The sequence below is a fragment of the Larus michahellis genome, chromosome 3 (genome assembly GCF_964199755.1).
Source record: "Larus michahellis chromosome 3, bLarMic1.1, whole genome shotgun sequence".
Classification (NCBI taxonomy): Eukaryota; Metazoa; Chordata; class Aves; order Charadriiformes; family Laridae; genus Larus; species Larus michahellis.
Window position 1 is genome coordinate 31,355,092 of NC_133898.1, and position 22,889 is coordinate 31,377,980.

At 40.7% G+C, this 22,889-nt stretch overlaps 1 protein-coding gene across 5 annotated transcripts in view; it reads left to right on the forward strand.

Annotated features, from left to right (window-relative positions):
- Positions 1-22,889, forward strand: part of BICRAL (BICRA like chromatin remodeling complex associated protein) — a 136,403-nt gene that overhangs the window by 89,361 nt on the left and 24,153 nt on the right. For 2 of the 5 annotated variants that reach the window (XR_012586092.1, XR_012586091.1), the window contains exons 18-20: positions 423-521; positions 4,274-4,403; positions 12,554-12,676. The gene's annotated coding sequence lies outside the window, so the exon portion shown is untranslated. Of the gene's footprint in view, positions 1-422; positions 522-4,273; positions 4,404-4,855; positions 4,894-7,171; positions 7,264-7,426; positions 7,442-12,553; positions 12,677-15,925; positions 15,945-22,889 lie in introns of those variants that run through there. The other 3 variants (XR_012586093.1, XR_012586094.1, XR_012586095.1) reach the window with 3 other exon arrangements.

Sequence of the window (22,889 nt, forward strand, 5' to 3'; positions counted from 1 at the left end):
ATGCCTTGGACAAAAACATAACGACAACTAAACTCCTTGGTCTTGGAAGTTGCTTCCTCTTTTGGCTGATGGACAATTTACAGAGTTAGTTCCATGATTTCTAGTGTCTCAAGAGTGCATTAGAGTTTCACAGCAGGAGATTTGTAAAAGGGAAAGGGATGGTGTACGGGGAATTAAAAGGTCTGTAAAACTAGAGGCTTGCTCTCCTGTGAGGAGTGATCTTGTCTAAATCAATAAACGTCCATGGTCTGTGTTTTTCAGCTGTGATTATTAGGACTGTGTGTTCAGTCAGTGTGTTCTCAGCAGAGCCAATATCGGCTTAATAACACAAAAAAATGTATTTACAGCTATTTGTCCAAATTCTGAATAACTGTTCCTTTTGTTCTCTGTCCTTTGCTGTTCCCAAACCATAATGCAAACAGGTTTTGGCTCTGAGTCCAGTGAAGTATTTCTAAGCACGCTTAACTCCAGGCACATGACTACTCCAGTTAACATTTGTAAGACTTTTTGCAGGCTTAAAGGTAAGCACATGCTTAAATGGTTTGCTAACTCCGAGTCTCATTTTTCCCGAGTATTTAGGAGAACATTATTTTTAATGACTGTGCCGTGCACAATAAAAGATGTTCTTGAATAGAGATCATTATTATCTGTCATTCATTTTCCTTTATTCTGTATTCATCATTACCTGTGCTCCTGCTGAACTGTTTATCTGGGATCAAAAACTGCAGTAAAGGGGCATCAATGGGAAGTTGCACTTTGATATAACAAGTAGTCAAAGCCAATGACTAAGCAAAAATCTTTAAAGTCCAAGATTTCTTTTGCAGAAATGTGGTGTAAACACGTGGAAAAATGAAATACAGCTAAAGAATAAGAAAGCGGGAAAGAAGTGGCTATGTGTATGTTTTTACTGCAAAAGGGTATTTTTTTTTACTCCCGCGTAACCGGTGCCTGCCAAGTCTTGCCCTGCAAGGTCCTACAGACATTACAGATTTCTACCACACGGTAGCTACGCAGGCTTAACCCTCTTGCACTCAGCAGTGACTGACTTTGCCTACTCCAATCTCTTAGAAAAACTGTAGTGCTTAGCTTCTGCTAAGCGGGATAGCTAACATTTAATACTGTAAAGTTATGCAACTACCACAGCAGAACCAGAGTAATACTGGCAGTGAAGGGAGAACCCGTTTTCATTTACAATAATTATTAAATCAGTCTAATTCCAGGGTAGCAGCTGGGGAAATGAAATTCACAGGATTTAGGCAAAGGTGCAGTCACAGCTGAATTCTTAAAAATAAGAACACGAAACAAAAACCCAACTAGCTGGTTATGAGGAGGACAAGTTGTTTATGAGCTGTTCGGTTACATTTTCTGCTGATCCATCTGCTTGTGGAAATCCTTTGCCATCCCTTGAAGACTAAAATATCATTCTGAAGATAGAGGCAGGATTCAAGCAGTACCATTCTCCCCCGATATCTTCTGATGAGGTGTCAGCTTCCCTTTGGCAGAGTCTGGAGGATAGATAAGGGACTGTGGTTACAGGCACAAAGGGCTTTTATGACAAGGTGAGAAAGAGAAAGCTTCAGATTAGCAGGAATTTGTATCTTTATTGTGCTTTTAACTTCGGTTTCAAATCTTAAAACAGATTTTCACTGGTACACACGAACTCAGTGAACTAATGTCCTATTGCATTTTAATTTCATCACTCTGACTCCAAAGCCTATCCCAAGTCTGGAGAAAAGTTCACAATCCGCTTGGTTTGGCTACAGAAATGCGGGTTTTTTGTATGTGGTCACAAAACAGGGAGAGCTCTTCAAATAGATCAGCCGAGAATAAAAAAAGGCTACTCTATGTTTTGAAAGATCCATTGTATTTGTACCTGGATAATGAATAATCTTAACTCACTTTTCACTCTTAATGTTAGGACTCCTAATTTTTAAGGAAACAAATAGAAACCTCAGAGGTAGGTGTTTAAACTAATTGAAAATAAAATTAAGTAAATCAGTAAAAAAAATTATAAAAAACATACAGGATGTGTTTCTTTCCTCTCCCATAATTGTCTTACTCTCTTGTTTTATTCATCCAAAAATTTTTTAGATTTGCATATCTGTTCCACAAATTCAAGTTTTGGAGCTTTAAAATTGCGACCTGTCAAAGTTCACTCTAAGCCTGAGGGATATATCACATTCTATAAAATTGCTAAGACTGTCCATCAGATCAGATGGAAACCTAATAAGTGCAGTAGTATCTCACCACTTAGGAATCATGCTCAGCATTTTGTGTGGTCATTTTGGAGATAAAAGTCACTGGTATGTGAATTCAATTATTTCACATACATAAAACTTTCCAAATGACTCCCAAGTTCCCATGTTTTAGCTGTACCCATATCTGTTATGTTACTTCAGGGAACATCAACCGTACTTTGACTTTGTGGGAAATGAGATCAAAAAGAAATAAGATTTGCTTCATTGGGAAAGGACAGTTAGAGACAGTGGAGCTGGTGAAAATTCAGGAGGGTAGATTTTAAATTCCCTTTCCTTAGGTTGTTGAAAGAATCCACGGAGACTGAGGAAATGATATTACTACTACTGCACCGTATAGAAACTGCAGAGCAGAAGTCAGCAAAGAGTATTAAGGAGAAGACCCCAGGTTTTGGCCTGGAAGTTTCTCAGAAGTGATAAGAAAATCAGGTCGCTGTCTTCTTCACTAGAAACTTGGATGGGTCCAAATACAGTGCCTGATTCAGGTAGTAAGCTGGGTGCAAATATTGTTCTTGTGATGGTCCGTCAGATCTACCAGTCCATTCTCATTTATGGCGGGGCGCTCTGTACAGGAACAGTAATTTGGCCCCTGGTGCTTTGGGGCAACTTCCACCATGAGGCAAGTAGTGGCCGATACTGATCATACCTGAACTCTGGTTCTGGGTGTGCGTATCAGCCCACAAACCCATCTCCATCAGAATCTGCTGAGGTAGATGAGGGATCCAGTGCTGAAAAATGCCACTTCTCTATGTGGTCCAGGGGAACTGCTGGGCACCCAAATGTTTTTCAGAGCAGGACACTTAGAAGCATAAAAAATAGATGCAGTTTCCAACTTCAGGGGCTTACTTCAAAAGTTTTGGTAGTCCGTATTTGGGCAAAACAAATACCAGCTTCTTTGGAGTTTTGATGATGTAAAGGCTGCTGAATAGGCATATGGCTATTTTTTCACTTACTCAAAAGCAATTTGTTTATTTCTGCTATATCTTGGTGTATAATATTATCATTCAATGGTAGGTGAATATATAAACAATTCTAGGTTGGTGTAAAACAGCAGCATCCATCAAGAGTCTGGCCCTGTGTGCTCACTTGCATTATCTGAATTTCTCTAAACTTTTCCTTTTCTGTGTACTATATGAAGTCTCTGCTCCTCTCATATCTGTGCAAGGAGATTTATTTGGCAGTAAAAATGTCTGCTTAAATTGAAAGTTCATTTATTTACTTTATAGAAGTGTATAGCCTTCAATAAATCAGTCTTTCTTTCTCTTTCCTATTATTATTTATTGTTTACATTACTGTAACAGACATGTCTCCTGTAAAGCCTTTCAGCTTTAATCCACCAAAGGGGGGAAAACGTGATGTTGAAGTACAATCGAAGCAAAGGAGCACTTGGACCTCTGAATTTTATTCCCCACCAATGGGCAAGGGGCTGCTCTCTGTGTTGTCATTCAGTACCAGTAAAAAGCAATTTTCACTTGCTTTTTGAGGCAAGAGTTATTGCCTCTTCATAGGGGTGCTGAGGGCCAAGAAGGGAAGGACAAGGCTATCTGAGAGGGATGTGCGGCTGCTGTCACAGAGGGAATGGCAGAAATTAGGCTTGTGCTGCAGTAAAAATGCTGTATAAACCTCCTAAGTGGTTAGGAATACCTCATCTAAAAATCCAGATGCCCATTTGTAACCTTAGACACCTATGTGTTTTAAAAACTTGACTCTAGAAGTGTCTTCTGGGAGGAAGATTTAGGTCCTTGGTCACAGCTGAATGCCTTGTCCCTTGGAGTGCTGTGGTGTGGTGTGGGGATGGCAAATCCCATGCACTCAGTAAGGAGTTGTTGCTCTTAAGGAGAATGTAAATTACTTTCATTTTATATGCTTTCTGCTTTGTACATTGGAGTTGGTAACTCTGCGCCAATACAGACTCTCATTATATGATTTAAGTGCATTCTTATTTAACCTCATTGATGTCTTGGGTGACTTCATCCCTTCTGTAGATGTTTCACCTCTTTGTCTACACTTATTTACAGCTCGTACTGCTGAAAATCATTCAAGCACACCAGTGATTGAAAGAGCCCGACTAAACGTTTTCTAAAGAAAATCAGGACAAGTCTGTAAAATTGGTTGCAAAATGTACTTATCAGCGTGTGCAGTGGTATGGTATGTACTCTGTGTCATGTGGCAAGAATCCCCGGTCTGTCCCCGCAGCTCTTCCTTATGTTGAAATTGTTTTCAACCGTGATGTTATTTCTGTCTTTATTTTTGGCAGCAGGGTTAGCAAGTCAAAATTTTGAAAGGCGGGGAATGAGAGAGATACAGAACTGCTTGGCGAAGGGGTCAGAAAGGACAGGCTAGCTGAAAGCAGTCGGGACTGCTAATGCATTCCTCTTCCGTCTCCTCACGGGGCAGAGGAAGGCGAAATCCTACATGGAGCCCAGAGGTCCCTTCACCCCACTTTCATCTCACCCAGCCTATAAGCTTCGTGTCAAAGCCAACCTCTTCCTGCAAGAGGATGACTGGATGTGATCCCTTTCAGAGGCTGTCAGCGCTTCTCCTGTAACTGCCCCATGGAGATGCTGTTGAGTGACATGAAACACTTTTTCTCCTGACAGGATTAGCAAGCCGTCTCTCCACGCTGCCCAGCTTCCCCTTCTGCCTTCACTGGCTCTCTCCATGTGGTCAAAGAGGCGTGCCTGGGTCTTCGATAGAAAAATAACATTGGGCCACTTCTCCCACATTTGATACTGACAGAGGAACTCTGTTGTTAGAGGAAACTTTCCCTCTTCACGCAGCAAATTAACCCATTTTTGGTGCAAGAACAGGAATTGTTAGTTGATATCCATTTCTTTAATGCCTCTCCATTTAGATCTTGTGGAAGTGTAGGCATTGTCCGGCATTATGCCCAGTCTGCAATCCTTCCAGATGAGTTCCTTCTCTGACCACAGTCTCATCAGGAGTTCTGTAGGAGGGAGAATATGACAGTAGTGGTTAGCCTGTACCAGTGGAAATGCCGTGACTGATCTCTGATAACGGAAAACTTCCCTCTTTCTGGGAAGATGTATGATAAAATCTTGCCAACAGGACTCGCACGATAAGGATTTTTATCCTGGATGTTCATTTCGACTCCCTGAGTAACAGCGTAAGATGGACAGAGAGATGCACAAGAAGGATGTGGACCTGTTGCAGCGGGTCCAGAGGAGGGCCACAAAGATGATCAAAGGGCTGTAGCACCTCTCCTATGAAGACAGGCTGAGAGAGTTGGGGTTGTTCAGCCTGGAGAAGAGAAGGCTCCAGGGAGACCTTACAGCAGCCTTCCAGTACCTGAAGGGGGCCTACAAGAAAGCTGGGGAGGGGCTGTTTGCAAGGGCATGCAGCGACAGGACGAGGGGCAATTGTTTTAAACTAGAGCAGAGTAGGTTTAAATTAGACATCAGGAAGAAGTTCTTCACAATGAGGGTGGTGAGACACTGGCACAGGTTGCCCAGAGAGGTGGTGGAGGCCCCATCCCTGGAGACATTCAAGGCCAGGCTTGATGAGGCTCTGAGCAACCTGATCTAGTGGAAGATGTCCCTGCTTACTGCAGGGGGGTTGGACTAGATGGCCTTTAAAGGTCCCTTCCAACCCAACACGTTCTATGATTCTATGTTTTTTAGGCATGCCAGAGAGTGATCAGTCTAGCAGTTTGCTGGAGGGAATCAAGAAATTGGTACTAACTTGCCTCTCCCCTGTGCCATAGTTGATGCTTGGTTATTCTGCCCCTCTCTCCATTGTCGCCTTGACCAGTTTGTACTCTCCATTGTTATTTGGCTATATTGGGTTACCAGAGCAGGTCTTATCTTTCATTTAACTGCTTTCTCTTCATCCCGAAGTTACTGTGCCTTTTTTGAAAGAGTGTCTTGACTGTGCTTCTGTTAACTTCTGCTAACTACACCATTGCGCCTGTCAGGTCTTCAAAGACCAATTATCTTAGCCTGCATTTAAATTTATACTTCTCTCACTGCTGAAATATAGATGCAAGTATGTATGAAAAAATACATTTGTTACATGACTACATAAAAATAACTAGAAATAAGCAGCACATTTTTTTTTTCATTGCATATATAGTGGGGTTAGGATGTATTCAGCCAAGTATGTATTCAGATTATTCATTCAGCTTGCACTAAGCATGTATATTGAGATCAATGTTGGGTCTGCTTATGGGTTGAATCTGGCTCTGCAAATTTACAGTATTATGTTACTACATTACAATATGCTGTCATGTTCAAACCTTTGAATTTATTAAGCAGGATGTAATATGCCAAATCTTTACAAATTACTCATTGTTTTGGTACTGGATGTTGGCAGTATTATCATCAACATACCAAGCCAAATGACCCTTGCACTAGATTTTCCATGTTATTTTCCAAGCAGATGTCAATGCAAGAAACTAATCTCAGTTTATCTCAAATTATTGTACTTTCAGATGGTTATTCAATCCGTGAAGTATGGGACAGTCCATATTCACATTATCCCAAGGGAAGCCCTTTGAAAGAACTGTGATCTCTTTGCTCTTGATGGTAGAGGAAAGCATTTTCTTCCCACTCTTTACAACTCTGCTTCCATATGCTGCCAACTCTACTAACGTTTTTGCCAAGGAAAAACAGCCCTTTCCTTTCTGACCTTTCCCACCTTTAATTTGCTCTGTTCAGGCTTATTTCTGGAGAAGAGGACTCATTTCTTCTCTAAAGAAGCAATCTTTTTTTGCAACAACCACTCAAGCATTATGGCCTTACCATGATTTGACTCTTTTGGAAACACTGAAATGTGAAAAAGGGCACTTGGATCCCATGGTGATGAGCAGGCTTGAAAACACTTAGGTAGATCAAAAAGGCAGAGTTGCTGAGACTTTGTGGCTTCTGTTTGCATTTTTTGTTTCATTTAACCTGCAGTGTCAACAGAGCCAAAACTCTGAAAGGCATACCAGACAGGAAAAGCCAGTTGGGAAATGACCTGAAACTGTTGTTGGCACCGTGCTTTAAAAGTGAGTGAGCCTTTTTTTATTGTCTGCAAAGCAGTGGCTGCAGATCGCTATCCTTGTGTTATGCAATGCTGAGGATAGCTCTGAATAGTGGCATTTCATGTGCAAAAAGAAAATCTGAGAAAACTCTCATTTCAGACCACAGGTTTTGATTTTCCTATGGCAGGATTTTTTCTTCTGATTTTGAAGCCAAAGAAAAATTGTGTCACAGGGCCTGACTTTTCATCAGACACTTGAAATCAATTACGAAGCATGCCAAAAGGACTTCAAGAGTGCTTCAGAGAATCCAGATTATTTTCCGGAAACAAGCTTCCTATATTTTGTAACTAGCATCACTAAGAAAGACAAAATGGTTGTCTGCTATGCAACAATTATGTCATAAAAAGAAGAAAAGGAATGAGAAAGGCAAAAGTTTTATAAACCTACAAAGGAAAACAAGCAGAGAGTGACCTCTCTTGATCTTTACTATCAAGGCACCAAGTATGTGTTTCTTAATGTCCAATTCTAACTAAATTTAATCTACACACTGTCTACCGTATTCCCCCTAGGGAATGCAACGCCAAATGAGCACACAGTGTTCTTACGTTAAAGTCTTCCATCAGCGTTGCTGTGGGCTGGGGGGGATATTAAGTCAGCCCGTCTCCTTGCTGCTCTAGCCTGAAGAAGAGGCCAAAGTTCACCAGTTTCATTAATTCGTTCAGGAAGAGAGGAAAGTAAAAACAAACCGAGTATGTGTTTTCGTTGATTGTCCAGGTTTCATTGATTGTCCAGACAACCATTTCACTTGGTTGTCTTTTTCTTTTCCCCTTTCCCCTTTTTCCCCTTCTAGAAATCAAAGGGTTATGGAATTTTAAAGAAGTCGGCAATGAAGATACTTAAACAAATCATTCCATCATATTCAACTTTTCTCTCAATGTTTTAATTTTTGCCTTAAACTTCCTTTGCTTCATTAGTTTAATTTTATCAGACTTGATAGTAAGTTTTAAGCATAAACTCTTCATTTGATTATGGTTCTTCATCCAATGAAACATTACTAATTTTCTTTTCCTACTAGTGACTGAACAAAGACTGCGTTTCATGAATGCTGGCTGGGTTGCAGAGCTCTGGCTGCATGAGATAGCTCCTTCTCTCTCTGAAAATGCAACCTCACGTAGCATACAGCAATTAAACTGTTGGGAAATCTGAGAAACCCTGTGGTCACAGGAGATGCAATCCTACATTGACTGCAAAACTCCCTGCCAGATGAAATAAAAATAGCTATTAATTTCACCATGTTAGGAGCTGAGAGCACGTATGGGAGCCAAGCTCAAAAGCCATCCCTTTGTACAGGCTTTCCCCCAAAATGTAAACGCAATCATGCTGTCAAATAAAAACAGAGGCAACAATCTTAATACAAGACACTGCTGTTGCACTTGTATAATCTGAAGAAATGCTCAGTCTGAGACTGATGTGTACCAGGTTGAGAACCCCACTGGATACTCGGAGATCATATTCGCTGTGGTAAAACATAGTTCAGCCTTACAAGTGTACGAAAGCTAGAGAAATGAGACCAAAGAAATGAAAGAAGGCCTGGACCAGAAAGATGGAGAATAGCAATAGATTACCTTGGTTAACTTGGTAGTTCAGGAGTTCATGAGAAGTTTGTGACTGCTGTTCTTTGTTTTTCTTCTGTAGAGCAATTTCCCCTGTCCTTTTCCGCCTCTTTCATGTTATTTATTTTCTAGTAACACTGACCTTCTGCATTGAAAAATAAAAAGAGTTTCCTCCTCCAAGACAGACTCTTCCATGTGAAAAGATTTTTCTTGTCTATGAGTTCACATTTTGTAAATATGTTTTCTTGCAGGCTTTTCTGACTTGTGCATAAAACTTTAAAACATAAAAATTTACATTTTAGGTAAATGCTGCAAAAGTGTGTTACTTGGAAGTCTACATTCCCTGGTTTTCATTAAGATCTGCATTAGTCTTCTAAGTCAGATGTGAAAATAAAGCTATGGCTCATAAGTCACTTTGGTGCTCTTCAAATGTGCTTTTAGGGTAAATCCTGAATGAAGCTTTTTCCCTGTGTATTATTTATAACGATAATCCAATGTTTAGCCAATGCTTGGCTGTGGAACAACAGAGAGTTGTGAGATGACCAAGCTCATTTCCTGAGTTGCATCTTTTTGTTTTCATAACAAGTCTTTATTTAACATTTCATTTAACAAGCCTTGTGGACTATCTCTTGATTAGATTCTGCATGTTTCCTGCCACTTGCATGAACTGAGAAATGTAATCTTAAAGCCAGAGCCAATATAAATATTTTTTCATAGAGTGATGTAACAACCAGCTTTTTGTTCCACAGAATTCAGACTTACTTGAAACTCTGAAACTTTCGTCTGTCTTCAGTCTGTCCTGAAAAATAATTTCAGGCAGTCACTTATATAAGTGAGGAAGTTGTGGATTTAGCATTGTAGGAAATTATTGCAGAATCATTATTAAAAAAAAAAAAAAAAAAGTTAAATTTGTGGGACTAACTTTTTAGGGCCCATACTCTGCTCTTAGGCTTCATAGTGAAAACCTGGAGTGAACTTACTCTGCAAATGTGCTTGTGTGGAGACCAGCAGCTAGTCCAGGAGAAGAGAGTCATAGTGGGTATTTCTGGAGAGTCTGAACAAGAAATTGTGGTTGATGGTAATATCAAGACCAAGAGAAAATGGAATTGGATTTTAAGGGAGAAGTTTGTGCTATAGGCATAGTTTTGGGCAAGAGGCCAGCTGAGATGGTCAAAGCCAAAGATTGTCACCATGGGATATGCCCCAGAGAGGTTCAGCCAAAGGACTTGAATGTTGGAAGTTTTTCACTATTGGTTTTGTGTTTTTTTTTTTTTTGTCAACCAGCGTAAGATTAATTTACAGTGTTTGGGCAGGGGGGAAGTTGGGGGATGGGGTCAAATTGATGGCAAGCTGCCAAAATCTGCTTAACTTCTTTATCAAAAGAAAAATAAACTTTCATCTGCTTTTCTGATGTCTTTGAGTGTGAAAATGGGTGTCTTGCAAACTGAATGCATAAGCTGCCCTGCTGCAATGAATTTCAAATTCTTAAAGTTTATGGGACATTATTAAACCTGCAGTTATAGTGGTATGTTAGCAATTGCTGAGTTTTACTAGCTTTACTTGAGTTCACTTTAAAAAAAAAAAAAGAAAAATCTTGGTGAATTGCTGCTGCACTTGGTTTCCAATGGTCAATGTTCAATTGCTGCTTGGACTTCTCTGCTGATTGTTTTGATTTGCTGCTCAAAGGCAAACATGTAATTCACTCAGTCTGGTTCCTGAGTCTGATTATGATTTTTATAGTGCCATCTCCCAGTCTCAGTCTTCATAGTTGGGTTTTTTGTTTTTTGGTTTGGTTTCTTTTTTTGATTGGCCGGGGTTTTTTTTGATTGTAGGGACGTTGCAGCTTCATTTTCTATTGTGATCTTTCAGTGAGATGTGCCAGGTCTGCAAGATGGACCTATTTTTGACTCATCTCCCATCTGATTGCTGTGAAACTGCACTTCTCCAAGGACGCCAAAGCTTCCAAAATATTCTAATTTACTCAAATTAAATGTGGTCCTAATAAGTTTCCCAGTTATTGTATTTGTCTGACTCTTCTGACCATTTTCATAAAACTATTCTTGTAAGACCCCATTAAAGAAGGACCCTGTTTTCACAGAATCACAGAATTTCAGTCACTTTAACTTTGCCAAACTTTTAACTGTTAGGTTTAAATTTTGTAAAGTGTCTGCATCAAACAGAATGTGTTTGCTTAGACAAAAATGCACCAATATATTCTAGCATTTTTCGGAGTAATGCAAAGGAAAAGAATACACTGTTTCATTTACATTTTAACTATTGAGTATTAAAAAGATAAAAAAATAAGCATTTGTGGCCACGTGCTTTGAATCAGAGACCTGACAAAGCCAGAGGTTTGAGTACTTGGGCCAGAAATATATCTTTTGACGTCTGCCCTAAAAAATCTTACCTTATTTGATGAAATTATCAACTTTTTTTTAGAAATCAGGATTCAAATATATTTTTTGTAAATCTTCTCATTTATAAAGTCAGAATTATATGGAGCATTGACGTTTCCTCGGTGTTGAAAATTTTAGTTTTGCTCAGCTATTACCAAGGTAATTTCTTCTTTGATACCATGTGGTAAAATGCTTTTGGATATCGCATTTTGAAGCTACGAGGGGTACCATTGAAAATGCTAAGAGGTCAATTCCCATTTCTGATTTCTGGAAGATTTTAAGTAAGCATGGTAAAAAAGAAAAGGAAGTCCATTGTCATGTGAAGACACCTTCTCTTCACTGATGGTTAAATTGCTTCATGGTGGACGTGGCGGGGTTGGGTGGTGAAGGTGGCCTGCAGCCGTGCAGTTGAAGATCCTGTCATGTAGTGAATGCACTGGAAAGGCTGAATGAAAACACTGGAGAGGGACAGATAAGGATTTTCCTGAATGGCAAAGTAGTCTTGACGTCAGGAATTTTACTTAATTTAACTTATTGCCAATTAACATAAACTTTTAATTACTTGATTCAAGTATTGAGGAAAAAAGGACAATTAAATGAACTCTTAGGGAAATACGTTTCCTCCCCCTTCTCCAGGCTCGGCTTCAGTCCGACTCCTCTCCTCCTCCTCCCTGGTCGCAGCCTCCCCCATCCCCACACGTGTTGCCACAGCCTCCCAGTCCCCTTGGTGAGGTGACAGGTGGCACAGCAGGTTGGGCTCTCCTGCCGAATGGCTTTCTGCTGCCCCTTACTTGTTCTCCTCTGCGCCAGTGTGGGTCAGCCATGGCCGCAGTCCCTCAGGGGTGTTCCTGGCCTGGTGTGGGGTGACCTCAGTCCCGTGGGGGTGTCCCTCCTTTCTCAGGGAGCACCTCCTTCTGAGAGCGTGTCTTCAGCCATGTCCCCCACGATGCTGCCTTCTGCATGTCCCCTCCATTGTGTTTCATTTTCTTTCTCAAAATGTGTCTCTTCCTCACGTGTCTCCTGCCCCAGTGGCTGCTTTCTTTAGCTACGTCTGAGCAGAGGTGCGGTGGGCTGCCCTGACAGACTGCAGTTTTGGGGTGCTCATAGTGGTGTTGGAGTCAGCAGGACCTTGTGGTGACCAGCCTTGGACCTCCTCCACACAGGGCCCTGCAGACCCCCTGCTACCCACACCCTGCCATTTAGGCCCAGTAGAAATTTAGGAAGGTTTCCTAACTTACCAGTTCTTGGCTTACACCTTAAGTATATTTTTGATAAATACAGGGCTTGTTATAAATCTATTTTCAGAGCGTCCGAATGTGAAGTCGTATAGATGGGTGTATTATTTGGAATTGGACTAATCTGAACCAAAATGCTTTCAAGCAGTGGCACTATGCATCGTGGCGATGGGCCAAGACACCTCATGCCCAGGTGAGCGCTAATGAAGCTTGGCGTGATTAAATGTCCTTGAAAAATCTGAAGACAATTTGTTATAAAAGAAAATCTGAAGGCGTTTTGTTACAGGAATTCACGTTGCTCTTTCCTGATTGGGATCTTTCTTGATATCAATCATCTGTTGAATAACTTGAGCTGAGAGCAGTTCAGATGAGCATACCCTAAAAACTGAGTCTTAGAAAAGGCATTCAGATTTGGTACATTTGGTAGAGAGCCAATTCATTAAAACCTCTTATGTTTCGCTGCTGCGTGGAATTTTGCTTTACCAGATTTTTGACGCCTTTCTGCAAAAGTCACAGATAAAGTTTTGAGGAGAAAAAGAGACATCAAGTATCTTTTCCAATATTTTCTGGTTCTGGGACTGAAGAGATGCTACAGCTAATTTTCCCTCTAAACATTAGGCACTGCTATTTGAAAACACGAGGAGAGAAGTAGGATGGCAGTGTCCACTAAAAGCATGGGTTTAGTGGAAGATGTGAGAATACAGGACTGGCAGAAACAGGGGTGAATATTATAATATTTTAATCCTGCAACTTTGTTATGTTATGTTGTTTTTTAACTACAACTTTAATGAAAATAGTATCCCTGCTTATAGTTGAACTGCAGTCAGCTCCCTTTGTGCAAAACACCAATAGATAAGAACGAGTTATGCCAGCAAGAAATAAAGATAGAATGTTACTTGAAAGCCATGCTTGTCAGATAAAAGGGGGAATAATTTATTAGGATTATATCTTACTGTACCTTTGAAAAAAATTACATTAAAAATACAAACAGTGAAGAGAGAAGCATTGGGTGAAGAAATACAGTTAAAAGAGCACATATGTTTCAAATTCTTACTTGGAGAAAAAAATCCCCACATATGTTTTTATTTTAATTTGCATGTGTGTTGTTATCCTTGTGTTAACTATTAGGTAAATAAAAGTATTGAGAATCCATTTTTCGGTGAAGTTTGGTTAGGAATATTTGTACACATTGTGAGAGATAATTTGAAAGCTAATTGAAGCTTTGTGAGGAAACAATTCCCTGTAGGTCCCTTGTTTTAAAATACCTGCCTTTTGTGTACTAGTGTTGACCAAAGGCACCTATTTATTTCGTAAATGAAATCATTTTACCCTTCAGTTTGCATTTTTGACATACCTTGCTAGAGTACAGCATAACACAGAACCATGTCACAGCTACAGCTGTAGCAAGAACTGAACTGTAGAGGAAAACACATTTGGTTTTGGTTAATGAGGTACATGTTTTCAGCCATGATTTGTTTAGATAGCGATTTTAGATACACTCTTGTAAATTTACTAAGTTTTCTACTGAATTGATAGGGGGATCTCATGCTAATAAACCCAGCCATTTGGTCACAAGTAGTAGTGATATCCCAGTGCCATTGAAATCAGTGGTAAAAAACCCATCAGCTTCCTTCAGTGGAACTTGGTTGTTGTCTCACAACTATTGTATAGGTCTCCTGATCTCAAGTCTGCACTTCTGTAAAGATTTCTGGTGAAAAAATACTCATTTTATTTTAGTTTGCAAGACCCCTGACATAAGAAAAACTACTTGTGTGATGATGGTCTAGAACCATCCTGTTCTGCTTTTGTCATCAAATTAAAGTGCCTAAATTAGGAGCCTTGACCCTTTTCAAGGTCAGCTAAGAGAAATGGGGCAATTTATCCCACCTGGGATCTGATTCATCCTCTGGAGGTAGCTGTGCTGTGCTCTACACAGGTGGGGTAAGGCAGGCTGAGGACCTGCCCGTTACTTCTGCGCTTCTCTGGAGAGCATGAGATCCTCAGGTGCTCAGGGGGGCGTTGATCTGTTCTGTTGTAGGCACTCTGAGGAGCAGTCACTGGAATATCACAAAACAGAAGTCGAGGTGGGACTTCTGAAATTACCCCCCAAGTAGCTAGGCAGTGTGAACTTACCTCTTGATGTTAACTAGAAGAGCAAGCAGGTGAGAAGGAATTTTTACTCTGTGTCTTGCAGGAGCTAGAAATGTGTTGGGCACTGGCCTTTGAATGAAAATAACTTTATGGACTTGTTATGCTCCTTCTTTGCTGCAGAAAAGCCAGTGATTTGATATTGTTGCCTCTGCCACTTTATTATTCCAAGAAATAGTCATAAAAAGTAGCAATAGAGTCATTAGAAAACTCTATTAAAACCATCGCTGTGCCTCTAACTGCTGCAGGAAAAGAAAAAGGCTTCTGCACCAAAGTTTTCTATCCAAGATTTTTGCCCTCTGTAGAGACGAAGGAGGCTAAAAAAGAAATCCCTGTCTGTAGTTCTTGCCAAATAGGCATGGCTTCAGTGTTTGGAGAACCTCTCCTGGGAGATCAGGAATGGTTTGATGTAGAAAGATTTATGGGCACTTAAAATGTATAATGAAACTGTTATCTTTGCTCTCTCTCTTCTTTCTAAATCATATAAAGTCAGGTGGTATGTACTCACAGTAGTATTAATAACTGTCAAGTCAGGTATAAAGCAAAAAATATTTCTAACTCGGGGAGAACTTAGAGCTGAGGACGAAAACTGTCAGTGGAGAAGTGATTTTTGTGTTGTCTCCAATAGTAAGTAAGGTGCGGTGCTGCTCTTGCAAATCATTCTCTATGAGAAGATCTTGTGCCAAGCCTCGTTAACTTCAGCGGGAGCTTCATGAGAGCCTGGGGATCCTGCCTTTCAGAGCAATTTATGTGACTGAGGCCGAGTTGGAGAAAGAGCGTTGTGTGTTGGAGGGCAAGGTGTGGAGCTGCTGCCAGAGGGAAATAAGCAGGGAAGGAGTTGAAGGGGGAAATAGAAAGGTAGTAATGCAATACTATCAGAAGAGTTTTCTTGGATTAAAAATCCAGCTGAAATACATTCTCTTTTCTATTTAAAAAATACAGCCTTATTAATCCTGGATTGCCAGGGATCAATCCTGCCTCCACTGAGGGCACTAAAGTCTGTTGCTTGGTTTTACAAGCCTGGGGTTTCAGCCCCTTTCAGATCATTCACATACGTGTATTTCTGACTTGCACAAGGTTGCCAGAGCATTGCAGTGTTGGTTTATACCCTCCCGGATTTTCATGCTAAGATGGAAACGTTTTGAAACTCAACTCAGAAAAAGTGAAATTCTGAAAGAAAACACAGAAGTTCCTGTTAAATACTCTGGAACTTGTGTAGAATTTAAAAAATTCTCCAAAGCTGGCTTGAAAAATGTGTGACATTGAGGATCTATCACGCTATCTGTGTTTTTAGACTTTCCTCACCTTTAGCCATCCAAAATTGCTGCTGTGGTAATCATTGCAAGTGATGCTCTTGGGAGTGGAAACTCAATTTGTCAGACCGAAGTACCCAGAGAGAGAAGGTGAGAATATACATTGAAACTCACAGTTTCCCTTTTCTCCGTGTATTTTCTTGCCTTCTTTATTTTCTCCTAGCCTGTTTAAGATCCTCAGTTTAAAAGTTGTTTTGCTTACTGTCGGGACTGGCCTGCTAATCTCTTCTCCAGCTCAGTCCTACGTTCTGTTTCATGAAGGCCAGCACCATTGGTGCTGAGATAGGTGTTGCTGAAAAACCTGTCTTTAGGGTAAGTTTCTTCTTTCCTCTCACCCCCTTTAATAAGAGTTTTGCTGATGTAGTGAAGTCTGAGTGCTTGTCATTAATAATAATTAAAAAATAGTGTCTACAAGTTTGAAAAGGCTGATTGAAAACAGGAGTATACGTGATTCTTGTGCGTTCAAAGTTAATACATAATCTATTTGTGCTGTACTACAGTATAATATAAATTTGTTTTAAATAACTTTTTGTTGCTTTTGGAGATTTGCTGTTTAAACTATCTTTCCCCCCTCCCCCCCCCAGTGGCTAAACACTTTTAACCTCCCTTTCCTAAATCTTATTCTGTGCTCCATATGTATGAGATCTCATTTTGAACACTTATTGTTAATTTTTATGATTGGTGTAGAAGAGAAGCATGGAATCCGGGTCAGTTGGATTGAATCCATGGGAAAATGCCACTAAAAATTAATTTATGATGGATGAGAATGATGCTGAAAAGGCTGACTTAATTTGTTTCATTATGTTTGGGGAATGAAGATGAAGGCTTGACAGCCCCAAACTGAGGTGGGCACAGCAAAGCCCAGTTCTTGGCAATCTTCACGCACAGCTTTGTCCATGTGTCTCTTTGATGATAGGTAATATGCTGCTCTTTGGCAACTCCTGAACAAAATCCTGAATTAATTTTGCACCTAGGGGAGAGTACAAATCATCAGTGTGATGCTGTTGATGGTGTTTATTTTTCAGAAACTTCAGCAGTGCAAAGGAATGGTTCTGAAACATAGGCCGGGGGAGGGAGGAACAGGAGAAATGGGGTAGGCAGAGTAGGAAAAGAGGATGTTTCACACCACTGTGTCCAAGGAAGAATGGAGACCGAGGGCTGAAGACTGGGCAGTGCTTAACCTGCGGAAACTCTGTGTCCTTAGCAGGGATTTGTCCTTCCACATACACCATAACTGTTTTCTACTTTGCGTGCGATGGTCTGCTGGTAACAAAAGGATATCAGTAAATGAATTTCTCTTCGGGATGTGAATCATCTTTAAGCTTCTGAGATGGTGTAGTTTCTCTTTTTATGCCAGATCAAGTAAAAAGTACGGTTATTTTTTTTAATTTAATGTCTGAATAGCTCTCAAATACGTTATTAAGAGAACTTCTTTCATGAGCAGAAGCATTAAGTGCTGCCTCTTCTCATTTCACTAATGAAGGGAATGACTGATGAAGTGAGAGTGTGAGAGTTCACACATAATTTCATTCTATCTGAATTTGAAAATGCTGAGCTACGAAAGTGCTAAGAATTTCCATTTGTGGAATAAAGAGGAAGATTACTATCAGAACAGGGCTCCTGCTTCGAACTTACTGCAGTGATTTTCTTTAGCATAACTTCTTTTGTTGTAGGAAAATGTAAAGATTCTGAAAATAGTTTCCATTTTAAACAAAGGCAGCTGTGTTTCTGGGTTAGTGAGTGCTGGTGCTGTGTGTGTCTTCATATGTGATCTTGACGCTCTGGATCTGTCACAAGAAAAAATGAGGATTTGGCATCTAGTTAATAATGATGGGGATCTACCTTCTTTGTCATCAAAACTCAGTTTTGGGAAAAAGGAATTTTCTTTACAAAATAATGTTTAAGTGTATTTATAGATTCAGCCGAATTTCAGCAATAAAGTCATGCGTAACTGCTAGCACCTTGTGGTATATCAGGCATCAGTGCTGTAAACTGCTATTCCCCATGCAAATGGTGTTGCCGTATGCAAACATGGAGATGTCTATGGCCACTTAGGTGTTTACAAGCACGCAAACGTGTGCATGTTTATGACTATGCAACAGTCCATGGACTTTGGCCGCGGAAATGTGGTCAATAAAGTGCAAAACCATAGATGTATACATAAGCGCATTCCCTGCTTATTAGCAACCTGCTATAAACCCCTGTTGACATAGCTATTGGTTGTGTGTAATCATCGTGCGCATTTTTAACTATCACGTTAAGATTCCCAGTTTCTTGTAAAATCAGTCACTACAGTATTTTCTTTTTTTATTAATACCTGTGTGTATGAGGTGTCTGACAGAGTTATTATCCACTTTGGTGATGAAAAACTCCTGCTGAGGTCCAGGAGAACAAGATTGCAAAGACCAGCATGATGTCTGTCTTATAAAGCGCTCATTCTTCTGACTGACCATCTGTGTGTGAAAAAGGACTGCTATTACGCAGCAGTAGTTTTGTTGAGCTTGGCCTTGATTTCTTTTTTCCAGATTCTGCCTAGCAAAGAGGGAGGGAGAGAAGGGAAAAAGAGAATTTCATTGGGGAATGGGGGAGGTGGGGGTGGAAGGAAGGAGGGCTGAAAGCTTAAAAAATGAGTGGCTGGTAGAAGAGTACAGTAAAGGCAGTGAATAATTTTACTGTCCTGGTCTAGCAGCTTGGGAACGTGCCATGTAAAACAATAACATCTTCCAAGTGAGAAAGGTAGAGATGGAGAGGAAAGTTAGGGTGAAGCGTGGGGAGGGGACTGGAGGGAAGAGAGGGATTGGATCCTTGAGTGCAGTCATTGCCAGTCCTTGGATCAGCTACTTTTTCTTTTTCTTTTTTTCTTTTTTTCATTAAATATTTGACACTGAGTCAATGCCCAGGATATAAAAATCTGTACTACTCTGTTACCATTGCTTGACAAATAACATTACAGGTAGGCTGCTGGTTTCAGGTTTTACCCATATAAATTAAATCGTTATTGCTGCTTTGGAGCCTTATGGACCTCACCTCTCTAAAATCATCGTATGGCACTGAAGGAGATCTAGAGGCAGGGCTCCAGGAAAGATGTAGGGCTGCTATGCAACTTGGCCAGGGCCTTTTTTCATTTTCTTTCCATACGTCTACTGAATATGTTATCCAGGGGCTTTTGAAGGCTTCGTAGATTGTTTTCCAAAAGTTTAGTAGGCTTATCAATTGAGACACCTTCTGCTAGTTTGCTCTTAGCCAGGACTACAGTGGATGTCTGGGATTCTGGCACAGAGAGTGTCTTGGTCAGCATGCTGAGGTGCTGGGAAAAATTAAGGTAACTGTGCATGAACTGCACAGTGTTTGGGTGCCTTGGCAAGAAGTATGCTGCTTTGGGAAGCTTTGGGCTAACCTACGGAGCATTTCCTGCTCTGTTCCAGGCTATTTTCTATGCCTGGTTAGTTACAGCGATGTGCTGCAGGAGTGTTGGTTTCACGTGTGCCATGCAGGATAGAGGAGGCTTTCAGGGCATGGTGGCCCAGAACAAAGGGGCTGTCAGTTCACTGCTGGAGAAGACTTCTTGTCCTGACAGAGATGGTATACGAGGCTTGGGCAGTGGCCACCCGCAGCCTGGGTTTGGGCTCACATGAATACAATTTTTGTGGTATCTTGGAGACATCTGGTTTGGAGGAAACTGATGCTGTGACTGAATGTGGCCTTAGTTCTTAGTTTAATTAAAAGTTAAACTCCAACAGGTCTGATGCACCATCTGGTGAGAAGATGTACTGTGTCTGCCCCTCTTCTTCCCCCAGCGTCAATGCGCTGGGGACAGTGACACTGAGCTGCCACTGGATTCATGGTTAAGCCTGCCTTTCATCAGCGGCTGAACAGACCCCATGGGACACGTTTCTCTGGCGAGGTGCAGCAAACGTGAGTTTCAACTGCCAGTTTGACAAGTAGGTTTTTCTGGAGGGTGTGAAATTGTAAGCAGGCTCCGGGCTTGCTGCGCAGGAGGAGGTGCAGGGCTGAAAACCTGAGAACAATGCTGGGGATATTGGGTCATTTCAGGCATTTGAGCCAATGGTGATAGGCGGCAAGCCCCGGAATGACAACAAATTGGTCTGAAAAAAACCAAAACAAACCAGAAAGTCAACCAAGAAAAACAAAAAGGATAGAGGAAGCTGAGCTTCCTATATTAGGTCTTTTCTTAAAGAGCTAACATGTATCATAGCATTGATGGAGACCCAGCAGGGAGGTAAGAAAGAGAAACGTGTTCCTTTACTAACTCATAACCCATGTTAGTTAAGAGGTATTTCGTGCTTTTACGAGGATGGATGTGGCAAGCCTCCAAGAAATGGGTGAAATAGAGAACTCTTCCCCAATTAGCTATAACATCACAATAATGCAATAGAAGGAATGGTAATCACAGGAGGAGGAAGTAACTGACAAAAATCTGTTCCACGTTATCCAAATTATTCCTGATCTAAAAATGAGTATAAGCAGTAAAAGGACAAAATTTGCTAATGACACAGAACTATTCAGGAAAATCTGAACTCAAATCAACCCTGGGGAATTGCAGATGCTGTCATAATGCTGAATGGCTGAATCTCTTTTCTCAGGTTATTTTCTAATCTTAGTAAATGGAGAGTGAAGAAACTAGTGTAGATTAAACATATGTTGTTACTAGCAGGAAAAAGCTATTCCCGTCTCAGGGGAAGCACCTCAGGTGTTACTATGGCTAGCTCTGACAATGTCATCTCAAAACAATGACAGAACCAGCTGGAATGCTTAGAGTTCATAGGAAGGGAATAAAGATCAAAGTATAGAGCATCGTGCCACAGGGCATTCACACCTGGTGTTCCATGTGAAACTCTGGAAACATTGTAATTTAAAAAGGATTTTAAGAAAAACTGGAGAGATGGATCATAAGGATGTTATGAAATTACTTATACGTGGCAAAGAGCTTGATGGACTTCCTAGGCTGAAAAGAGTGACTCTGGGGGAAAGATGATCATTATATTTAAAAGCAGTGAGTGTGAATGAAGAAGCGTAAGGAAGGTGAAAAAGGAGCTATTTCTCATCATTTCTGACTAAACAAGAACTACAAACACTCAGTTAAATTCTAGGATACCTGATTTTAAAAAAGCAAAAGGAAGCGTGAAGAAGCCGTGGATCTTGTTGCCCCAGGATGTTGTCCTGGACAAAAGCATAATTGTGTTCAGAAAAGGATTAGGCGAATTAGAGGAGGCTGGGTTCTTGAGTAGCTATTAAGCATGATGGCGCAAGTGCAAGCTCTCATTCAGGAAGTGTCTAAGCTTATATCTTGCTGGATGGATACAGCAGGGAAAGAATTACTCTGTATATACCCCTTTTCCTAGAGCTGTTATTAGACTGGACTATACAGACCTTTGGTTGGCTCAGTATGGCAGTGCTAGATTGTGAAATATAGGGTTTTTTTCCCCACTTGGTAGCATAAGTGACTTCTTGTCAGCCGTGTACAAATGGCACAACACATCACTGAGAGAACGGGGAGAGTGTTTCCGGAGGGTGTTTCGTGACGAGGTGGGCTCCGCGGAGCGTGCCAGGATGACCGTGCTCGTGGCAAGGGTGCCCGCATTCCTCTCTGGTTTTACAAGTGGAAGGGGTGATGGAAAGTACTACAAGGCAACGTGCTCTTCATTTAATACAGATCATCTGTCTTAGTCCCAAAGGTGATTGAAAACACATTTTTACAACAGAAAATGAATGGCCACAGTTAATTTGGTAGATGGGAATCTGCTCTGGGAAAGCGAACAACGGCTGATCACAGGGTCACGTTCTTGCTGATAGTGCGGCTGCTGATGTTTTTTCCATATCAGTGTCAAGGAGGGAAACCAGCAGCTCCTATGCCAATGAGAGACCTATCTGTTATGAGTGTCAGCACTTTGTAAACTACTTCACTCTACTCCCTGTCTCTTCCCTTCACCTCTTAGCCTCCGCTTTAATAAATATTTTAGATGGAGAGATATTCTCTGCAAGACCTCAATGTGCTGTGTAGATGTACTGTAAATGTGTAGAAGAGATGAGCCTCCTTTTACCACCTGCTCTGGATTCCACTCACAAAGATCTGATGGTAAAAATTAGTAGGATAGACTGAGAAGGCAGGTGAAAAAGTAAATATGCTCCGATTCAGACATAAAAGCTGACATTAAAAAAAGGATCACCAAAACACTTGATAAGAAATCTCTGTGAGTAGACTCTGACTTTTAGAATGTAACTTAAATGAGTTGTGCTGAGGTTTTGCAATATTTAGTTCATGTTAATTGTTTTTTTTTTCCTTTTTTTTTTCACTTCTGATTTTTGTCCAAAAGTGGAAGTGCAGGAAATCCCCCAAGAAAGGCAGTTCTGGAGATTTCCAGCTCTTTTTGGGGCTCCAGAGATTCAGATAGTTTGGGTAAACCTGTGAACTTTTGGATGTTTATCTGAACTGAACCTGAACTCTAAATCTTCTAGGGTTCACCCAGCTAAGTCAAAGGGAGGAAGGCCTATAATGATAATTTTAATGTTCTTTTCTCATTCAGCCATGGATATGACCCTCCCCAGCCTCCTGAGAATTTCTATGTGCTGCATTAAACAAAGAAAAAGCTAAATAACGTGTTTCACATATGCATAATTAAACATTGTACGCACCATTACAGCTTCAGCTGCTATACATCCCAGTTGCTAGCTGCTCTCTTTGTAGGAGGATTTAGCTAGAAAACAGATGACTGTTTCCAACCTGACATTGCCTCTAATGACGTCTTTCATGTCAGACGAAGATAACTTACAGAAAAACACTAGAAACAAAATTACTGAGCTGTAGTAAGTAAAGCAATAGAAAGAAAAGAAAGCTCATTAAATAAACACGTATGTGAATATGTAGTGTTCATTCTGTCAAGTTTTTAGAAGTGAATATAGTAACTTTTTCTTTGTCTGACCTTA